Source organism: Lynx canadensis, chromosome D1 (assembly GCF_007474595.2).
Source record: "Lynx canadensis isolate LIC74 chromosome D1, mLynCan4.pri.v2, whole genome shotgun sequence".
NCBI lineage: Eukaryota > Metazoa > Chordata > Mammalia > Carnivora > Felidae > Lynx > Lynx canadensis.
The window spans coordinates 110,004,103-110,028,013 of NC_044312.2; the positions used below are offsets into that span (position 1 = coordinate 110,004,103).

At 37.1% G+C, this 23,911-nt stretch overlaps 1 protein-coding gene and 1 pseudogene across 1 annotated transcript in view; one reads left to right on the top strand and one right to left on the bottom strand.

Moving 5' to 3' along the window:
* The window catches only part of CD1H11orf80 (chromosome D1 C11orf80 homolog), a 95,569-nt gene that overhangs the window by 19,421 nt on the left and 52,237 nt on the right, over positions 1 to 23,911 (top strand). The window lies entirely within an intron of this gene.
* Positions 14,122 to 21,308, bottom strand: LOC115525338 (annotated as a pseudogene).

The following is a 23,911-nucleotide window of genomic DNA, read 5'->3' on the forward strand; positions in this document are numbered from 1 at the left end:
CTTTCTTTTCTCTCCAGTCTCTTCTATTCTAAACTTTTTAGCATAGTCATCTGAATGTCCACTGATACTTCAAATTCAGCATGTCTAAAATTTAATTTCTCATGTTCTCCCCAAAGCCTGACCCTCCTCCAAGTTTATTCCCTTTTTTACTATCTAAGTAGGTATACAGCCTAGTAATTTGAACTTTCCTTCTCTTTTCCTTAAATTCATATCCAGTCAGACTCAAAATCTTGCTGATTGTACCTCCTAAATATTTCTTGAAACTGCTCCTTTTTCTCTATCCCTATAATGGTCCTGATTCAGAATCTCATTATTCTTGCCTATAATAATTTCCTCATTGGTCTTCCTATTGTTTTATTTTTTAATGTTTATTTTTAAGAGAGAGAGTGCGAGTGCATGAGGGAGGGGCAGAGAGAGGGAGACAGAGGATCTGAAGCAGGTTCTGCATGGAGAGTGCAGAGCCTGATGTAGAACTCAAACTCATGAACTGTGAGGAGATGACCAGAGCCAAACTAGAACTCCCCCCAATTGGTCTTCTTATCTTTAGTCTTGGCCTCTCAAATCCATTTTCTTCAAAGTTGTCAGCCTCCTCAAGACCACACTTTTAGCTCTTGATTAATTCTCACTCTTACTAAAATGATCTGTTAATGCATATGTCTCCCTTACTAGACCATGAGGATAAGATTTCTTGAGGGTAAGATTTTTGTCTTAAAATTTTTTGTGTATCCCCAGTGTTTAGTCCACTGCTGGCCATATAGTGAGTAGTCAGTAAATGCTTAAAAACATCTAAAAAACATTTGAAATATAAAATATTTGCTTAAATACATGAAATAGCAAAGGATAAATAATAAATAATTATACTCATTACACAGAATGAACAGATACTGAGATTGTGATATATTTTCTTCAAGCTTTTCAAAAATAACACCTTAAAGATAAAGTTGGAAACTCCTACTCCCTACGTGTTTTAAGTGTGTAAGTTTTGAAACGTGCTTATTTGCTATCCATGTATTTTCTTTGGTGAAGTGTATATTCATATCTTTTCCCTATATTTTAATTGGGTTATTTGTTTTCTTCTTATTGAATTTTGAGAGTTTAAAAAAATATTTTCTGGATAAACCAGGTAAATGGTTTGAATATATTTTCTCCCAGTCTTTGGCTTGTTCTTTCATTCTTTTAAGTGTCTTTAGCAAAAAAGTTCTTAATTTTTATGAAGTCAGATTTATCTTTTTTTTTTTTTATGGATCATATACTTTTGTTTGAGAGAGGGAGGGAGAGAGATCGATCCATGAACTGAGCTCAAGACCTGAGCCTAAATGAAGAGTTGGATGCTTAATTGACTGAGCTACCCAGGCACCCCTATAGATCATGCTTTTGGTGTCATATCTAAGGAAACTTCACATAGCCTAAAGTCACACAGGTTTTATTCTATATATTCTTCATAAAATTTTTTAATTTTTTATATTTATATAAATCTTTATATATTTAGAAATATATATTTTTTAGATTTATAATTTTTATATTTATAAACAGTTTTATATTTAAAATTACATTTATTACATTTGTAATTTGGGTCTGTGACCCATGTTGAGTTAATTTTTTACATATGATGCAAGAATTGGATTGAAGTTTAATTTTTTGCTTATGGGTATCCCAGTTCTACCATCATTTATTGAAAAGACTGTCCTTCTCCACTACATTGCCTTTGTACTTTTGCTGAAAACTTGATTGACCATATATGTGTGGGTCTATTTCTGGACTTTGAATTCTGTTACTTTGGTCTCTTTGTATTGATTACCGTGGCTTTAAAATAGGTCTTCAAGTCCTCCAACTTTGTTCTTTTTTTCAAGTTCATGACATTCATGTTTGTTGTAAGTCCTTGACATTTCTATCTATTTTAGAATCTACTTGTCAATATCTGCAAAAGCCTGCTGGGATTTTGATTGAGACTGTATTCCATTGATAGCTCAGTTTTGGGGGAGAATTAACATCTATCTTAGCAATATTCAGTCTCTTGTTTTAAAAAAAGTTTATTTTGAGAGAGGGAGAGAGCATGTGCACATGTGCATGTGAGTGGGGGAGGGGCAGAGAGAGAGGGAGAGAGAAAGAATCCCAGTCTTCACGCTGCCAACACAGAGCCAGATGTGGGGCCTCAAACTCATGAAGTGTGAGATCATGACCTGAGCCAAAGTTGGAGGCTTAACCAACTGAACCACCCAGGCGCCTCAGCAGTATTCTTTCTTCTGATGCATGAACACAGTATATGTATTAATTTCTTAGGTTGTCTTTAATTTCTGTAGTTCTTAGTGTACGAATATTGTACCTTTTTGATCAGATTTAACTCTGAGCATTTAATATTTTTGATGGCTATTGTAAATGATATTTTTGAAATTTTAAATTTCCAATTGTTTATTGCCAATATTTGGAATACAATAGATTAGAAGTTGTTTCAGCCTTGCTAAACTATTCTAGTAGCTTTTATGTAGATTCCACAGGATTTTCTACATTGAGGATCATAGCATCTGCAACTAGAGTTTATTTCTTACTTTCCAGTCTGGATACCTTTTATTTCTTTCCTTGCCTTATTGAACTGGCTAGATCCGCTAGTGCAATGTTGAATATATGTGGTGAGATCAGACTTTCTCACCTTGTTCTGACCTTAGGATATCAATTTTTCACCATTAAGTATGCAGGTTATCTATTTTTTCTTAAGTGTGAGTAGTTTGTGTCTTTCAAGGAATTTGCCCATTTCATTTGTTGTTGAATTTATTGGCATAAAACTGTTCATAATATACCCTTATTATCTTTCTAAACTGTGTAGAATCTCTAGCAATATCATCTCTTTCTCTCCTGATACTGGTAATTTATATTTGTTTGTTCTCTCTTTCTCTCTCTTACTCCTTCCCTCCTTCCTCCTTCCTCCCTTCCTCCCTCCTTCTCTCCCTCTCTCTCTCTCTCTCTCTCTCTCTCTCCCTCTCTCCCTCCCCCTCCCCCTCCCTCCCTCCCTCCCTTAATCTGTCTGGCAAGAATCAGGTTCTTTCTGTTGTATTCTTTTTCATTGATTTTTCACTCTGATCTTTTATTCTTTCCTTTCTTCTGCTTGCCTTGGATCTCATTTGCCCTTCTGTTTCTAGTTTTTTAAAAGTGGAAGCTGCAATCATTGATTTGGGACCATTCTTTTCTACACTGAATTATGGTGTTCTTTAATATAGTTCTTTTAATAGTGCTAAAGTTTTGAGGGCATCTGGGTGGCTCAATCAGTTAAGCATTCAACTCTTGACTTCAGTTTGGGTCATGATCTCATGGTTGGTGAGTTCTAGCTACACATCAGGCTCTTTACTGATAGTGTGGTCAGTATGATAGTCTTATTTCCTAAAACTTTAGAATAAATCTTGCTATATGATAAGGCAAATCCCCCCCTCCTTATTGTTATTTTTCAGAATTGTCTTTGTTTTTTCAAACTGTTACTCTTGTTTGTGAATTTTATAATTTAAGTTCCATGAAAAATCTTGTTGTGGTCTTGTTATTATATTAAATTTATGGATTAATTTGGTAGCAGCATTTTTATAGTATTAAGTGTGTCTATGAATTGATATAGCTTCTCATTTAGAGCTTTTTAAAAATGTTACTTAATTTTAACTGCCACAACAAGGAGGTAGGCACTATAATCTTCAATAGAAAGATTCTGTAGGAAAACAAGGAGCTTTCCCAAGAGCACATGGTTATTAGTAAAGCCAAAGTTGGCCTGATTCCAGAGACCATTTTGCTACATTTTATTATTCAAAATATTTTCTCCCCATGGAATAATTATACTTCCTGGCCCATTGACATAAAGCTGGGCCATGTAACTTGCTTACGCCAGTGAAATGCTAGTGGAAGTGATATATGCCACCTCCCAGGAGAAACTTTAAGAGCCAGTGTGTTTTGGTCTTAGCTCCTTTTCTTCTACTCTGAGGCTAGGATGTCTGAAATGGAAGGTATTCCTTTAGCCTGGATTCTACTATGAAGTGGCTCCTTTTTTGCACTTGCCTGGAGTGCTGCAACCTCTTAATTGGTTTCTAGAATTCTCACAAAGGCAATTTGGTATTGTTGTTGAGGCAGTGTCTCCAAAGGGGGGCAATATATATATATATATATATATATATATATATATATCCCTAGTGTCATAATTTTTGTTGCCATTATGAGTGGTATTCATTGTTTTTCAACATTGCTGAATTGAACTGTTAATTTTGGTAGTTTATTCGTAGATTCTCTTGGGTTCTCTATATGGGCACTTAAATCATCTCTAAATTATGACAACTTTGACTTTTCCTTTTCACTCTTTATATGGCTTACTTCTTTTCCTTGTCATATAGAACAGTACTAGTACTGGTTAGAAGACCAGGGGTGATATTATGTATCTGTGGTTTGTCTTCCTTTAATGAGATTAATTAAGTAAATATACTTAAAATTAAGTATATTTACTGTAGTTTTTTGGCACTTGCTTCTTGTCAGGTTGAGGAATCTGTCTTCTTAATTTGCTAGTAGTGTTTGTTATGAATGTGTGTTGTATTTTCTAAAGAGGTTTTCTATATCTTTTGAGATTATGATATGGTTTTTTAAAAACCATTATTTATTTTGAGAGAGAGCATGAGCAGGGGAGAGGTAGGGAGAGGGGGAGAGAGAATCCCAAGCAGGCTCTGTCCTGTCACCTCGGAGCCTGACACAGGACTTGATCTCATGAATTGTGAGATCACGACCTGAACTGAAATCAAGAGTCAGACACTTAACCGACTGAGCCACCTAGTTGCCCCTATTTTATGGTTTTTAAAATCTTTATTAATATGATGATTTATAGTGGTAGACATCCATGAAGTTCCATCACAATTTGATCATGAGATTTTTATATATCCTGGATTTAATGTTTTATCTTTGTTCTCAGTGAGATTGATTTCTATTGTCCTTGTCCTATTCTGGTAGCAAGATTATACTTGCTTTATAAAATGAGTTGGGTAGGTTTATCCATTTCTGTTCTGGGTTTTTTTTAATATGTATTCTTTGAAGATTTGGTAAAGCTAACCTGTAAAAAAAAAAAATCATTTGAACCTGGCATTTTGAGATGAAGGTAGGTGAAGAGGGAAATATATATTTTTTCATGTTTATTTATTTTTTGAGAGAGAGCATGAGTGAGTGTGGGGGAGGGGCAGAGAGAGGGGGACAGAGGATTTGAAGTGGGCTCTTTGCTGAGAGAAGAGAACCTGATATGGGGCTCAAACTCATGAACCATGAGATCGTGACCTGAGCTGAAGTTGGATGCTTAACTGACTGAGTCACCCAGGATCTCCTAGTAGGAAACACTTTTGATAACTAGTTTGTTTTCTTGGATGACGTTTGGTTTAAGTTTTCTGTTTCTCCCAGAGTCAATTTTGGAGGTACATATATATCTTATAAAAAAAAATACACAAACACACAGATTATTTACTTCTTTTCAATCATTCATCCGATACATACTTACTGAACACCTGCTGTATGGTAGACATTTCATCTTAGTTTTCAAATTAATTGATGTGAAGTCTTTTATGACTTACAAATATTTGTACTTTTATCTCGTTTTGATTTTTTATGTCGTTTTTGTGCCTTTTTCTTGATGGTGGTGATAACACTAATAGCAGACATTTCATTTTAAACAAAAAGGGTAAGTAATTTGTTCAAAGTCACAAAGGTAGTAAATGGTTGAGTGGGATATATGAACACAGATAGACTGGCTCCAGAAACTGGCTTAACCGCTATTCCATAGTATTTTGGTTTACTGTACAGTATGCTGTTTTGCTAGAGCTTTGCTTCCTATATTAGCTTTTTAGATAACAAATTCTCATTTCTGTTCAATGAATTAACAGAAATTAATTTCTCTCTTCCTTTGACAACTTCTTACCTTACTCTCATACCACAGGTTGAAGAAATCTATCACCTGTATCACGTTTGGTGGTTGAGTTGTTGAGGTTCTTTGAAGAGGCAGGTATAGTTTTGGAAAATGATCGTTTTTTCTCCCTCCGTTCTCAGTTTACATCCTTTTTGTTTGGTAACCAGTAGTATTATCAGGCTCAGCTGCATATTCCTTTGTTATAGACTTGAGTGATCACACTTCCTGACTGACTTGCTTGGCTGGAAGAGCCCACTGAATATGCAGCAATGGCAACTAGTCTCTGCTTTTTTGAAGTAGCGAATGAAGATCTGACACAACATTTCTGAAAGGTTGCTGACCCTCCATTAAAATGTTCTGCTTTCTATTTCTTTCACTAAAGCATGTCTGGGGTTGTTTTATAATGTGGAAATAATTAGCCATTTAACTAATAGCATCAGGCCACAGAGCCAACCAAAGAACTTTTCATCTTTTGGCTTAATTAGCTTCATTCTTTAAAATGCTTGATACTGCTGCTTTATTTACTGGTACATTACTTGCAAGCATTATTATAAAGCTATGCTAAAGGACAGAAGTCAGGCCAGTTGCTGGTTTGCTGAGTCTCTTAGAATAAAAAAAACAACATGCAGCCAGATGTCAAATTTAGCCACCGTCAAATGAATTATTTTTATTTTTTAATGTTTATTTAAAAATTTTTAAAATGTTTTATTTATATTTGAGAGCGAGACAGACAGACAGTGCATGAGTGGGGGAGAAGGGCAGAGACAGTGGGAGACACAGAATCTGCAGCAGGCTCCAGGTTCTGAGCTGTCAGCACAGAGCCTGACATGGGGCTCAATCTCATGAACCTGAGCCAAAGTTGGACTCCTAGCCAACTGAGCCACCCAGGCACCCCAAATAAATTATTATTATTATTTTTTTTTATTTTTATTTTTGGGACAGAGAGAGACAGAGCATGAACGGGGGAGGGGCAGAGAGAGAGGGAGACACAGAATCGGAAACAGGCTCCAGGCTCTGAGCCATCAGCCCAGAGCCCGACGCGGGGCTCGAACTCCCGGACCGCGAGATCGTGACCTGGCTGAAGTCGGACGCTTAACCGACTGCGCCACCCAGGCGCCCCAATAAATTATTTTTAAAAGAAACTTTTTGTTAACAGAAGCAATATTACCCATTTTAGAATATTGGGAAAATAGAGGAAAGGAAAACATTTCTTGCACAATAAATGTTAGCATTTTATTATATTCTCTTCCAAATTCCCATGTATTTAAAAAAAAATTTTTTTAGCATTTATTCAATTTTGAAAGACTAAGAGAGACAGAGCATGAGCAGGGGTGGGGCAGAGAGAGAGACACACACAGGATCCGAAGCAGGCTCCAGACTCTGAGCTGTCAGCACAGAGCCTGACGCAGGCTCGAACTCACAGACCGAGAGATCATGACCTGAGCCAAAGTCGGATGCTTAACCAACTGAGCCACCCAGGTGCCCCTCCCGTGTATTTTTAAAACAGTTGTAATCACAGTATATGCCTAGTTGTGTCCTACTACTTTTTTTTTTTAACTTGACATGCAAGCATTTTTTTCATGTTATGACATAGTCTTCTAGTTATTATTTTTAATGAATAAATTGTCCATAAGATGTATCATAAATTAATATTTTGATATCTGTAGGCATTTAAAAAAAGTTGTGTCAGGTGCCTAGGTGGCTCAGTCATTACACATCTGACTCACATACAGGTTATGATCTCATGGTTCTTGAGTTTGAGTTGGGTGAGCTCTAGCCCTGCATCAAGTGAGCCCGAGCCCTGCTTTGGGTAAATGCGAGCCCCACTTCGGATGAGCCCTGCTTCTCTCTCTTTCTCTCTCTCTCTCTCTCTTTCTCTTTCTCTCTCTGCGTCTCCTGGGATTCACTCTCCCCCCCCCCCCCCGCCACCTCACTTGCGCCCTGCACCTCTCTCTCTCAAAAAAAAAAAAAAAAAAAAAAGTTGTGTCATGTAATGTAGCATTTGTAAGCGAAGGTAGCAACTTCTTATACTTTGCCAGCATTGGGAATTTCAGTTACTTAAAATATTTTAGCCAATTTACTAGTTAATTTGTATCTGTTTGAAACTTTTTATAAGTGTTCACTATCTGTACTTTCTTTTTCTCAACTTTCTCCATATCTTTACAGTTAAATTTCTAGTGTGAAATTTAGAATAAATTCAGTTACTAGCTGTGTGCTATGATCTGAATATTTATTTCCCCAAACATTCATATGTTGGAATCTTAATGCTCAACGTGATGGTATTAGGAGAGGGGACCTTTGGGAAGTGCTTAGCTCATGTGGATGGAGTCCTCATGAATGGGATTAGTACCCTTATAACAGAGACCTCGCAGAGCTTCCTAGTTCTTTATGCCATGTGAGAATGCAATGACAAGTCTGGAACCTGTAAGAGGGCCCAGAACCCAACTTCAGCCTCCAGAACTATGAGAAATAAATACCTGTTGTTTATAAGCTGCCAAGGTCTGTGATATTTTGTTATAGGAGTCCAAACAGACTTAGATACTATACAATTTGTGTTTTCAGGCTTGACACCCTGATGTACAAATCATTGAGATTCATTTCACTATTGTATGCCATTTTGTTTCAAGATGCACAGTGGCTATGGAATGATGGTTTAATGTAATGATTTCCTGAATCTTATTTTCTTCTAATACTCTACTGGTACAAGAGTATCCCTGTGGAAGTTCTTGAAGAACTAGAATATTATTTAAAAATGTTCTTTAAATGGGACACCTGGGTGGCTCAGTTGGTTAAGCGTCTGACTCTTGATTTTGGCTCACGTCATGATCTCATGGTTTGTGAGGTTGAGTCCCAGATCAGGCTCTGTGCTGATGTCATGGAACCTGCTTGGGATTCTCTCTCTCTTCTCTCTCTGCCCCTCTCCTTGCTCACACTCTTTCTCAAACTAAATAAACATCAAAAAAAAAAAATCTTTAAACAGCAGCTATTTGTATGATGATGTTCTTTCCCAAAGAGATTAAAATAATAAAAACTGAGTGTCTATACTGTTACTTTTACTATCAGATTTTAGTTTACACTAAATAGGTATATATACCTATACCTATATAGGTATATAGGTCTAAAGCCTATATAGAGTCAGTCAGCTCTGTGCTTTAGAGTCAGTCAGCTCTGTGCTAGAACCCTAACTTTTACATGTGATGTGACATGTGTAAACCATTTTTCTCAGTTGTAAAAATGGGAGCAATAATAGAATTCCTATCTCCTAGAATCACATGAATTTAGTTAGATAATATTATAAAGTGTTAGTACAGTGCCCAATACATAGGAAATGCTTAAATAAATATCACCCATTATTAATAATAATAACATTTAGTTTTACTCTGAATAGTCAGGTTGTGTTCTAAATAATTTCTCTGTTTTGCTCCAAACTTTCTGAAAGGATTTCTTGACTATGTATTACTTGTTTTGGGGAAGCTATCAAAAAACTAAATGGCATCAGTTCACGTTATTTATTGAAACAATCATAACAAGAATAAAAACACTTTGATTTCTCCATACCTTTTATTCTCAAAAAGAAATAATTTCTTTTTTAAAATTTCTTTTTATTTACTTATTTTTTCTAGAGAGAGAGCACGAGTAGGTAAGAGGGGCAGAGAGTGAGAGAGAGAGAGAGAGAGAGAGAGAGAGAGAGAATCTTAAACAGACTCCATGTTCAGCTCAGAGCCTGATGCAGGGCTTGATCCCATGAACCTGGGATGACCTGAGATGAAATCAAGAGTTGGATGCTCAACCAACTGACCACTCAGGCGCCCCAGAATAATTTCTGTACATATTAGTTATCAGATATAGAATGTAAACTGTATAGACTAATAGCTGATAAGAATTTTATTTTTAAGGTATTCTAGACTTGTCTGCATTTATTTGGTAAATCAAATCCAAGTTCTTTAGTATTTACTCTTTGGGTATTTAAAAATTAATTTTTTCAGGGTGCCTGGGTGGCTAAGTCGGTTGAGCATCCAGGTCATGATCTCACAATTCCTGAGTTCAAGCCCTGCATCAGGCCCCTCCCCAGCTCATGGGCGTGCTTTCTCAAAAATAAATAAATTGTTTTAAAATTATTTTTTTCTTATTTATGAAATATTTTATATGTATGGTATAAAACAAAGAATAATGAAAGAAACAAATATTACCTATACTTCTAGAGATAATTAAACATTTAAATATTTTTTCTTAAAGCCTATGTTTATGTATCTAAATATTTATATAAATATCCTATTGCATAGTATATCTTATATTTTTCACTTGGAGTATTTTCTTATTTCATAAGAAGTCTTTGAAAGTATCAGTTAAAAAATCTGGGGTACCTGGGTGGCTCTGTTGGTTAAGTGTCTGACTCCTGATTTTCACTCAGGTCATGGTCTCAGAACTTGTGAGATAGAGCCCCCCACCAGGCCTTGCACTGACAGTGCGGAGCATGCTTGGGATTCTCTCTCTCTGCCCCTCCCCCTGCTCTGTCTCTCAAAATAAACAAATAAACTTAAATCATAGCAAAGGTCCTAGTCAATGTAATAAAGCAAGAAAAATAAAAGGCATAGAAGTTGGGAAGGCATAAGTAAAACTGTCTTTATTTACAAATGAAATGATTATGTACAAAATTCTAGGGAATCTGCAAAATAAATATTAGAAGAAACGTATTTAGCAAGGTCATAGGATATAAAGTCTATAAACAAAAAATTAATATACTAGCAGCAAACAACTGGAAAAAAAAAAAAAAAACAGTTTCAGGGCACCTGTCTGGCTCAGTCAGTGAGGCATGTGACTCTTGATCTAGGGGTTGCGAGTTCAAGACCTATGTTGGGTGTAGAGCTTACTTTAAAAAGATGAGTTCCATTGATAATAGCATCAAGAAACATAAAACACTTAGGGATAAATTTAATGTAAAAATAAGAAGTTCTCTATGCTGACCCTAACTATAAAACACTGTTGAGAGAAATTAAACAATAAATGGAGAGAGATACTATTGGAAGATTGGAAGATTCAGTATTGCTAAGATTTCTGTTCTTCCCAAGTTGATCTCGGAATTCAACACAATCATAGTATCAGCAGACTTTTTGTAGAAATTGACAAACTGGTTAAAAAATTTATAAGGATGAATAAGCATTTTTAGCAAGGCTGTAGGATATAAGGTTAATGTACAAAAGTCCGTTGGTTTTTTATACACCAACAATGAATAAGTGGCATTTTAAATTAAAAATATATTACTGTTGCGGTGCCTGGGTGGCTCAGTCGGTTAAACATCCAACTTTGGCTCAGGTCATGATCTCACGGTTTGTGGGTTCAAGCCCCACGTCGGGCTCTGTGCTGACAGCTCAGAGCCTGGAGCCTACTACTGATTCTGTCTCCCTCTCTTTCTGCCCCTCCCCCACTTGTGCACTTACTCTCTCAAAAAATGAATAAATGATAAAAAATTTAAAAAAAATATATTACTGCTTACATTATCACTGCCAAAATGAAATACTTAGGTGTAAAGTAAAAAAAAAAATGTATAAGATCTATATGAGGAAATATATAAAGTTTTGATGTAAGATATCAAAGAACTAAAAATAAGTGGAAGAGATGTTCCATGTCCTGGATAGGAAGATTCAGTATTGGCAAGATGTCAGTTCTTCCCAGTTTGTATAGTTCCAATGCAATCCCAGTCATAATCCCAGTGAGTTATTTTGTGAATATTGACAAGCTGATTCTAAAGTTTATATGGAGAGACCAAAGACCCAGAATAGCCGACTCAGTATTAAAGGAGAAGAACAAAGTCAGAGAACTGGCACTACTTGACTTCAGGACTTAACTATAAAGCTGCATTAATCAGGGTAGTGTGGTGATGGTGAAAAAATAGACAAATAGATCAGTGGAATTGAATAGGGAGACCAGAAATAGAGCCCTAACAGAGAGCTCACATAAATATAGTCAACTGACCTTTGACAAAGAAGTAAAGGCACTACAATGGAGCAAAGATAGTCTTTTCAACAAATGGTACTGGAACAACTAGACACTCACATGCAAAAACATGAATCTAGACATGTATTACACCTTTATAAAAATTAACTCAAAATGGATCGTAATGTAAAACACAAAACTGTAGAACTCATGGAAGAAAATGTAGGTGACTTTGGGTATAGAGATGACTTTTTACATACAAGAACAAAGGAATGATCCATGGAAGAAATAATGGATAAGCTGGGCCTTATTAAAATTAAAAAGTTCTGCTCTGTAGAGATAACACCAAGAGAATGAGAAGGCAAGCCACAGACTGGGAGATATTTGCAAAAGACACATCTGATTAAAGGATTGCTATCCAAAATATAAAATAACTTTTAATAAGAAAACAACCCATTTAAAGGAATGGGCAGATCCTCCTCCACTTGCGCTCTTTCTCTCTCAAAAATAAATAAACAATAAAATTAAAAAAAAAATGGGCAGAAGACCTGTATAGGCATCTTACCAAAGAAGATAAACAGATTGCAAGTAAACACATGAAAAGATGCTTTACATCATGTTGTTTAGGGAATTGCAAATGAAAACCATGAGATACCACTACACACCTGTTAGAATAGCCAAAATCCAGAACACTGATACCAAATGCTAGCAAAGATTTGGAACATTGGAACTCTCATTCATTGTTGCAGCCACTTTGGAAGACAGTTTTGCAGTTTCTTACAAAATTAAATATACTCTTACAATATGATCCAGTAATCAGTCATGCTCTTTGGTATTTACCCAAATGAATTGAAAACTTACGTCCACATAAAAGCCTGTGCATGGATGTTTATATAGAAGCTTTCTTCCTAATCGTCAAAACTTGGAAGCAACAGGATCTCCTTCAGCAGATAAGTAGATAAACTATATATATCTAAACAGTAGAATATTATTCAGCACTAAGATGAGCTATCAAGCCATAAAAATATATGGATGAAACTTAAGTGCATGTTACTGAGTAAAAGAAACCTATCCAAAAAGGCTACAAGCTGCATTATTCCAAGTATATGACATTTTGGAAAAGGTAAAACCATGAAGACTATAAAAGGATTCATGGTTGCTAGGGGTTGGAGGGAAGCAGAGATGAATAGGGAAAGCACAGAAGATTTTCAGGGCAGTGAAACTATTCTTTGTAATCCTATAATGATGGATACATATATGTTAATCAAAACCCATAGGATGGATAACACTAGGAATGAATCCTGTGGACTTATGGTGATGATGATATGTCAGTTGGTTCATTAACTTCATTGATTATAACAAATGTACCATTATGGTACTGGAAGTTGATAGTGGAAGAGGTTGTGTTTGTATGGGGACAGAGGTATATGAGAATTCTTTGTATCTTCCCTCAACTTTTCCCTCAAAACTGCTGTAAAAAAATAAAGGTTATTCATTTAAACATTTTTAATTCCATTATAATTAACATATAGTTTTAATTCCATTATAATTAACATATTAGTTTCAAGTAGACAGTCTAGTGATTCAACAATTCTGTGTATTACTCAGGTAGTGCTCATCATGATAAGTGTACTCTTAATCCCCTCTCCCTATTTCACCCATTCGCCCCATCCACCTCCCCTCTGGTAATCATTTTGTTCTCTATATTTAAGAATATGTTTTTTTGTTTAAGAATCTTTTTCTCTTTGTTCATTTGTTTTCTTGAATTCCACATCTGAGTGAATTCATATGGTATTTGCCCTTTTCAGTCTGACTTATTTCACTTAGCATTATAAGGATTCATCTATATTGTTGCAAATGGCAAGATTTCATTCTTTTCTATGGTTGAGTAATATTCCAGTGTGTGTGTGTGTGTGTGTGTGTGTGTGTATGTGTATGTGTATCTCCCGTCTTTTTTTTTTTTTTTTTTTCTCATTAAGCTTCTATTTTAATGGGTTTCAAAATTCCGTGACAGAATTTTGGTCAAGTTGTTTCTATTAAGAAGTACTGATTTTAAAAACTAATAACTTAAAACTGTCACACACACACACACACACACACACACACACACACACACACAAACCCAAGTGATCGACAAAACATTCTCTTTTCCTTCTGAAGGTTTTATAATGCATTGTTACCATTAACGAGTCTTTTACTATTAAGTGGCCAATTGACACAAACAGTTCTGAGACTGTTCTTCCACCACTGATTTAAGGCTGGGATGACTGGTATTCAGGATAATATTCATTTAGCCTTTTGAGCTTTTGGAACAGACTTGGTGACTTTGCCAGCTCCAGCTACCTTCTTGTCCACTGCTTTGATGACACCCATAGCAGCCATCTGTCTCATGTCACAAACAGCAGAAGAGCTCAGAGGAGGATAGAGAAGTTCTCAACACTCATAGACTTGCCAGGAACCAAATCAACAATGGCAGCATCACCAGATTTCAAGAACTTCGGAACCATTTTGTAACTTTTTTCCAGAATGATGATCAATCTCCTTTGGCTCAGTGAACAACTAGGTGACGATCCAGCCCAGGTGTATATCCATCGCTGATTTGGCCTGGATGGCTCAAGATAATCACCTGAGCCATGAAGCCAGCTGCTTCTATTGGTAGGTCATTTTTGTTATCGCCAGCCACATTGCCACAATGAACATCTTTGGCAGATATGTTCTTGACATTGAAGCCCACATTGTCCCCAGGAAGAGTGTCACTCAGAGTTTCATGGTATGTTTCAATAGACTTTACTTCAGTTGTGTAACATTGACTGGAGCAAAGGTGACCACCATGTCAGGTTTAAGAATACCAGTCTCCACTCGGCCCACAGGGACAGTACCAATACCATCAATTTTGTAGACATCTGGAGAGGAAGACGCAAGGGCTTGTCAGTTGGTTGAGTTGGTGGCAGAATGCAATCCAGAGCTTCAAAAAGTGTGGTTCTACTGCCCTTGCCATCTTTATGGGTGACTTTCCATCCCTTGAACCAAGGCATGTTAGGACTTGGCTCCAGCACGTTTTCATCATTCCAACCAGAAATTGTAATAAATGCTACTGTGTCGGGGTTGTAGCCAATTTTCTTAATGTAGGTGCTGACTTCCTTATTATTTCCTCATATCTCCTGGCTGTAAGGTGGCTCAGTAGAATCCACTTTGTTAACACCAATAATAAGTTATTTTACACCCAATGTGTAACATGCTCACAGGTCTGCCCATTCTTGGAGATACTGCTCCAAATTTACCAACACCAGCAGCAACAATCAGGACAGCACAGTCAGCCCGAGATGTGCCTGTAATAATGTTTTTTATAAAGTCTCTGTGTCCTGGGGCATCAATGATGGTCACATAACACTTGCTGGTCTTGAATTTCTACAGGGAGATATCAATGGTGATACCATGTTCACATTCAGCTTTCAGTTTATCCAAGACCCATGCGTACTTGAAGGAGCTCTTTCCCATCTCAATAGCCTCTCTCTCAAATTTTTCAATAGGTTTTTTGTTGATCCCATCACATTTGTAGGTCAGATGACCAGTAGTGGTAGACCTACCTGAATCTGTGTGTCCATTGACGATGATGTTGATATGAGTATTTTTCTTTCCCATTTTGGTTTAGGTTTAGCCGTGGTTTTCATGACACCTGTGTTCTGGCTATAAACCTGTTGCAAAAAATATATATCACATCTTTATGCATTCACATATCTATGGACTCTTGGGTTGCTTCCATATCTTGGCTATTGTAAATAATGCTGTAATAAGCGTAGGGGTAAATATATCTTTTTGAATTAATGTTTTCATGGTTTTTCTTTTTTTGGTAAGTAGTGGAATTACTGGATAATATGGTAATTCTATCATGAATTTTTTAAGGAACCACTGTACTGATTTCCACAGTTTTTGCACTAGTTGGCATTCCTCACCAGCAATGCACAAGAGTTCCTTTTTCTCCACATCCTTGACAACACTTGTTTCTTGTGTTTTTCATTTTAGCCATTCTGACAGGTGTGTGGCGATACCTCATTGTAGTTTTGATTTGCATTTCCCTGATGATGAGTGATGTTGAGCATCTTTTCATGTCTCTGCTGATCACCTGTAATCCTTCCTCAGAGAAATGTCTGTGCATGTCTTCTGTCCATTTTTCGGTTGGAGTATTTGTTTTTTGAGTGTTGAGTTGTATAAGTTGAGTTGTATAAGTTCTTTATATATTTTGGATACTAACCCTTTATTGGATATGACATTTGCAAATATCTTCTCTCATTCAGTAGTAGTCTTTTAGTTTTGTTGATTGTCTCCTTTGCTGTGCAGAAGCTTTTTATTTTGATGTAGTCCCAATAATTTATTTTTGCTTTTGTTTCCTTTGCCTCAGGAGACATATCTAGAAAAATGTTGCTATGGGTGATGTCAGAGAAATTACTGCATGTGCTCTCTTCTGGGATTTTTATGGTTTCAGGTCTCACATTTAGGTCTTTAATTCATTTTGGGTCTATTTTTATGTATGGAGAAAGTGGTCCAGTTTCATTTTTTCACATGTAGCTGTTCAGTTTTCCTAACACCATTTGTTGAAGAGACTGTCTTTTTCCTATTGCTTATTTTTGCTTTCTTTGTTGAAGATTAATTGACCCCATATAATCATGGGTTTATTTCTTTTTAAATAGAGGTTTAATTTTTTAAATTTTTTATTTTTGAGAGAGAGAGTATGTGTGTGCATGAGTGTGGGAGGGGCAGAGAGCAAGGGAGACACAGAATCTGAAGCAGACTCCAGGGTCTGAGCTGTCAGCACAGAGCCTGATGTGGGGTTTGAACTCATGGACCATGAGATCATGACCTGAGCCAAAGTCAGATGCTTAAATGACTAAGCCACCCAAGTGCCTCAATCATGGGTTTATTTCTGGGTTCTCTGTTCTGTTCTGTTGCTCTGTGTGTCTGTTTTTGTGCCAGTACTATACTGTTTTGATTACTGCAGCTTTGTAATATAACTTGAAGTGTGGGATTGTGACACCTCACCTCCAATTTTGTTTTTCTTTGTTAAGATTGCTTTGGCTATTCAGAGTCTTTTGTGGTTCCATACAAATTTTAGGATTATTTGTTCTAGTTCTGTGAAGAATGCCTATGGTACTTTGATAGGGATTGCATTAAATCTGTAGATTGCTTTTTGTACTATAGACATTTTAACAATGTTCTCTCAGTCCATGAGCATGGAATATCTTTCCACTTGTTTGTGTCATCTTCAGTTTCTTTCATCAGTGTTTTATTGTTTTAAAAGTACAAGTATTTAATCTCCTTGGTTAAGTTTATTCTTATGTGTTTTATTATTTTCAGTGTAATTGTAAATGGGACTATTTTCTTAATTTCTCCTTCTGCTACTTCATTATTAGTGTATAGAAATACAAAGGATTTTTGTTTATTGTTTTGTATCTTGTGACCTTACTGAATAGATGTATCAGTTCTAGTAGTGTTTTGGTGAAGTCTTTACTATAAAATAAAACATCATGGTGGCATCCATCCTCTTCTGTGTTTCTTAGTATGGACCTGCTTGGGTTGATTTTGTTGGGGGCTCTCTGTGCCTTGGATTTCTGTTTCCTTCCTCATATTCAGGAAGTTTTCAGCTATAATTTCTTCAAATAAATGTTCTGCTACCTTTTTTCTCCTCCTCCTAGGACCCCTGTAATGTGAATGTTATTATACTTGACAGTATTTCTGAGTTCCCTTAAGCCTATTTTCATTTTTTATTATTTCTTTTCTCTCTTTTGTTCAGCTTGATTGCTTTCTATTACTCTTCTCCAGGTCACTTATCCATTCTTCTGCTTCCTCTGGTCTGTTAATTATTCCCTCTGATGTATTTTTAGTTTTAATTATTGAGTTCTTTACCTCTGGTTGGTTCTTTTTTATGTTGTCTATCTCTTTTTTTTAAATTTTTTTTAACGTTTATTTATTTTTGAGACAGAGACAGAGCATGAACGGGGGAGGGGCAGAGAGAGAGGGAGACACGGAATCGGAAGCAGGTTCCAGGCTCTGAGCCATCAGCCCAGAGCCCGATGTGGGGCTCGAACTCACAGACCACAAGATTGACCTGAGCTGAAGTCAGATGCTTAACCGACCGAGCCACCCAGGCGCCCCTATGTTGTCTATCTCTTTGTTGAGAGTCTCACTGAAGTTCTCTGTTTTTTCCACCAAGTCCAGTGAGTATCTTTATGACCATTACTTTAAATTCTCTATCAGGCATATTACTTACCTCCATTTTGTTTAGCTCTTTTGCTGTGATGTTTTCCTGTTCTTTAATTTGGGACATATTCTTATGTCTTCTCATTTTGTCTTACTCCTTGTGTCTGTTTCTATGTGTTAGGAAAGTCAGCTATATCTCCTGCTCTTGAAATTAGTGGCCTTATGAAGAAGAGGTCCTGTAGTGGCCTGTAGTGCAATGTCCTCTGTTCACCAGAACCTGGGGTGTCTCCTGTATGTTGCATGTGCCCTGCTTTTGTGGCCAAGCTGCATTTGCCTTCAGTCCAATCTTCTGCAATGGCTCTCTTTGTTGTGGGCAGATTTTGGTCCCTGTGTTGTTAGTGGCCCATGGTGGAGCCACACTGGGTTTGAATTGAGTCAGACCAGGGTTTTACCAAAGCTGTGGTAGCACCGAACTGTAGGGCACTTTCCCTGTGTTGTCCTCTGAGAAGCTTTCATTGGTGGGTAGGGCCTGCAGTCAGACCCGATGTCTCCCCCAACCCACTGCTAGGGCCACAGTCAGACTGGTGTGTGTGGTTATCTTCCCCTCACTTCGGGGCAGGAGTCACTTTGGAGTTGTGCTGGCCCCTATGAGGGCTGCTTGCACACTGCCAGGCTTGTGGCACCGCTCTGGATGGGTTCCTGCCAAGGATTGTTGGAGGGGGTGTGTCTACAGGAGAATGCAGGGGCAGGGCCCACAGTGCTAGCAAGTTCTGCCAGTCTGCTGCAGGAGGGGGCTTGCACCCACTGGGGAAAACTCCTGCCCAGGCTAGGATGGAGGGGGGTGCTTCCTGCTGAAGGAAAACCCTAAGGATGGAGCACACTGTTAACAAGCTAGGTGGAGAGTGTTTGCTCTGCACTGGTTCTTACAGGAGTCTCTATATCTAGGGTGAGGTATAGGGGAGGGAAATGGTGCCTGCCAGCTCTTTTATTCTTGGAGAAGTCTCCCTGTCTTCATACCTCTCCCCAGGTATTTTTCAAGCTGCTGCTTCCATGCTGTATCTCAGCAGGGCTATTTGTTGTGCTGTCTCTTTAAGGATGGGGACTCAGTTTCCTATCTCTTCCAGCTCTCCCAGAGCCCAGCTGCTGATTTTTAAAGTGCCAGGTGTCAAGCCCCACTGATTGTAATAACTTGTGAAGTTAGGCCTTCTAGTTTTCAGACCCGAATGTTATGGGATTTGTCTGGTCAGTTTGGGTCCTCTGTGACTGGGGTGCCTGATGTGGGGTCTGCTCCTCTCCTCTCTCCATGCCCTGGTGTTCCTCCCTCCTGTGGACAGCGCTGTGGGTCATTTTGTCTCTTTACTGTGTTTCTGCACTTCCTACCCTCTTCTATGTGGCCTTTTGTCTACATTTGTCTGTGCCGCTAGTGTTCAGGTCATTTTCTGAGTTATTTACACTGATGTGGGTGTTATCTAGGTGTATCTGTGGGACAAGGTAAGCCTAAGCTCCTCCTACTCTGCCCTCTCCCCCAGAAGTCTCCAAAGGTTATTCATTTTTAATTAATTATTTTTCTTTTCTTTAATTAATTAAATTTTTTTTTTCTTGAGTGAGAGAGAATGTGCCTGCGCATGAGTGCAAGAGGGGCAGGGAAAAACAGGGAAAATATTATATGGAAATGGAAAGGATCTAGGATAATTAAAAGAATCTTTAAAAAGAAGAACATTACTGGAGGACTTAACTTACCCAACAGAATATTTTCTAGAAAGCTACAATAGTTAAGACAGTATTGAATTTGGCATAAAGACAGAAAAATGGGGAAAAAATGGAGTCCAGAAATAGGCCCATACTTATATGGCTACTTGATTTTTTTATAAAAGCATCAAAATAATCCAACAAGGAACATTTTTTAAATTGAGGTATAATTGATATATTAGTTTCAGGTATATAACATGATGATGTGACATTTGCATACATTGTGAAATGATCGTTGCAATAAGTCTAATATCCATCACCATACATAGATAAAAAAATTTTTCTTATGGTAACTTGTAAGATCTCTTTTTTTTGGCAACTTTAAATGTGTAATACAATATTAGTAACTATAGTCACCATGGTGAACTTTACATTCCCTTGACTTATTTTATAACTGGAAGTTTATACCTTTTGACACCTTTACCTCCTCCACCCCCACTACCAGGAGCCACCAATATGTTCTCTGTATCTATAAGCTCATTTTTTCTTTTAGATTCTACGTATAAGTGAGATCAAATGGTATTTGTCCTTTTCTGACTTACTTCACTTAGCATAATGCCTTCAAGGTTCATCTGTGTTGTCACTAAGGGCAAGATTTCATTTTTCTTTTTTTTTTTTTTAATAATTTTTGTAATGTTTACTTATTTATTTTGAGAGACAGCGTGAGAGAGCAGGGGAGGGGCGAGAGAGAGGATGAGAGAGAATGCCAAGCAGGCTCTGCATTGTTAGTGCAGAGCCCCCTGCTGGGCTTGATCTCATGAACCGTGAGATCATGATCTGAGAGGAAATCAAGAGTCAGATGCTTAACCTACTGAGTCACCTTGGTGCCCAAGATTTCGTTTTTCTAAAGGCTGAATAATATTCCATTGTATATATACATGCCACATTTCCTTAAAAAAATTTTTTTTGTTTTTGAGAAAGTGAGCATGAACAGGAGAGGGGCAGAGGGAGAGAGAGGGAGAGAATCTTAAGCATGCTACCACCTAGTGCGGAGCCTGTGGCAGGGCTCAGTCTCACCACCATAAGATCCTGACCTGAGCCGAAATCAAGAGTTGGGTGCTTAACTGACTGAGCCACCCAGGGGCCCCAACATTTTCTTTATCCATTGATTCATTAGTGGAAACAGGTTGTTTCCATGTCTTGGCCATTGTAAATAATGTTGCAGTGAACATGGGGGTACATACGTCTTTTCAAGTTAGTGTTTTTGTTGTCTTTAGATATATACCAAGAGGTGGAGTTGCTGGGTCATATGGTAGTTATAGTGTTAATTTTCTGAGGAGCCTCCATACTGTTTTTTCATAGTGGTTTCATAGTAAGGTTACATCCTTCCCAACAGTGCACAAGGTTCATTTTTCTCCACATCCTCACCAACACTTTATTATTTATCTTTCTGCTATTGGTTTGTATGAGTTCTTTAATTTTTTTTTTCAACGTTTATTTATTTTTGGGACAGAGAAAGACAGAGCATGAACGGGGGAGGGGCAGAGAGAGAGGGAGACACAGAATCGGAAACAGGCTCCAGGCTCTGAGCCATCAGCCCAGAGGCTGACGCGGGGCTCGAACTCCCAGACCGCGAGATCATGACCTGGCTGAAGTCGGACGCTTAACCGACTGCGCCACCCAGGCGCCCCCTGTATGAGTTCTTTATATATTACAGATATGAACTCCTTTTATCATATACATGAATTGCAAATTTTTCTCACATTTATTAGTAAGTTGCCTTTTCATTTTGTTGATGGTTTCCTTAGCTCTGCAGAAGCTTTTTAGCTTGATGTAGTCTCATTTGTTTATTTTTATTTTTGTTGCCTTTGTTTTTGGTGTCAAATCCAAAAGTTAATCACCAAGACCAATGTCAAGGAGCTTCCTGTCTGTTTTCTTCTAGGAGTTTTGTGATTTCAGGTCTTACATTCATGGTCTTTAATCCTTTTTTTTTTTTTTTTTAAGTTTATTTTGAGAAAGACAGCACAAGTGGGAGAGGGGCAGAGAGAGAGGGAGACAGAGAATCCCAAGAAGGTTCCACGCTGTCAGTGCAGAGCCCGATGTGGGGCTCAAACTCATGAAACCGTGAGATTGTGACCTGAGCCAAAACCAAGAGTCAGACTGAGCCACCCAGGGGCCCCTGGTCTTTAATCCATTTTGAGTTAATTTTTGTGTATTGTGTAAGATAGCGGTCCAGTTTCATTCTTTTGCAGAATATTTATATTTTTAATTTGCAAATAATTTTAGACTTACAGAAGAGTTGCAAAAACAGCACAAAGAATTCTTGTACATCTTTCATCCAGTTTTCCGTGTAATATATATTTTTAATGTTTATTTATTTTTGACAAAGCGAGAGAGAGAGACAGAGCATGAGCGGCGGAGGGGTAGAGAGAGAGGGAGACACAGAATCTGAAGCAGGCTCGAGGCTCAGGGCTGTCAGCACAGGGCCTGACGTGGGGCTCAAACTCACATACTGTGAGATCATGACCTGAGCTGAAGTCAGACGCTCAACCTACTGAGCCACCCAGGCGTCCCTATGATTGATATTTTAAACCCCTTATAGTACAATAATCAAAACTAACAAATTAACACTAGTAAAACAGTATTAACTAAACTATAGACTTCATTAAGATTTTACCAACTTTTCTACTAATGTCCTTTTTTGGTTCCTGGATCCATTACAGGACCTCACTTTGCATTTAGTTGTTAGGTCTTATTAATCTCTTTCAATCTGTGGCAGTTTCTCCAACTTCCTTTTTCTTTTATGACCTTGACACTTTTGAAAAGTACTTGTCAGGTATTTTGTAGAATGTCCTTCAATTTGAACTTGCGTGATGTTTTCTTGTATTAGATTGAGGTTATGCATTGTTGGGAAGAATACCAAACAGGTGATGTGCCCATTTCAGTGTGAGTTATGAGGGAATTGATGATGTTGATGTCTCTTTAGTGGCAATATTAACCTTGATCATTTGGTTAAGGTGTTACCTGTCAGATTTTTCTAAGTAGAGTTACTTTGTGTAATTTTTAAATATTTGGGGGAAATACTGTGAGAATTTGCAAATATACTGTTTTTCCTTAAATGTTCATCTACTAACTTAATATTCATTGGTAGGTCTGGCCTGTAGCAATTATTACTGTAGTATTACTGTGATATCATATGTCCTCATTTCTTCTACATTTATTTATTGGAATTTATCTATAATGAAGTGTTGTCCCTTCTAAATCTTTTATTTATTAATCCAGTTATTTAATCAGGATGAACTTTTGGTTATTTATTTTACTTGGGGGGTTATAGTTCAGTACTATTTTTTGCACTATTTTGAGTATTTTCAGATGTTATAATTCCTGCCTTACAATGTTATTATTTTTTCTTTAAACTGTTAGTTGTATGTTAAGAAAAATATGAGAAGAAAAAATGCTTTTTGTATTTACTCATTTACTTCTGGTGCTCTTCATTTCTTCCTGTGTATCTGGGTTTTCATCTTCAGTCTAAAGAATATCCTTTAGCATTTCTTGTAGTACAGGTCTTCTGCCAATGAATTACTCAATCTTCTGTTTACCAAAAAATGTCTTTGTCTTACCCTCATTTTAAAATAAATATATTTCAGTGGACTTGAAATTCTAGCTTGATAGTGCTTTGAAGTGAAGTCATTCCATTGTCTTCTGGCCTCTATTGTTTCTCAGAAGAAGTCAGCTGTAATTTATATTATAGGTCCTCTGTAGGTAGTATGTGCTTTTTCCCCCAGCTTGTTTCAAGATTTTCTATCTTCTTTATTAAAAAGATAACTTTGACCATTATGTACTTAGGTATTATATTCTTTGCACTTATCTTGCTTGGGGTTTGCTGAGCTTTTCACATCTTAATATTTTTCATCAAATTAAAAAACATTACTTTTCATATTTTCATATTTTTTCTCCTGTCCATTTAATATTTTTCCTGTCCATTCCACTTTCTTTTCCTTCTGGAACTCCCATTATACATATTTGTGACTGGTTGATATTGTTCTATAGGTCTCTAAGATTCTGTTCATTTTTCTTCAATCTCTTTACTGTCCAGATTGGACATGGAGATACATATATATATATATATATATATATATATATATATTATATATATGGACATGGAGATACATATATATATATATTATATAT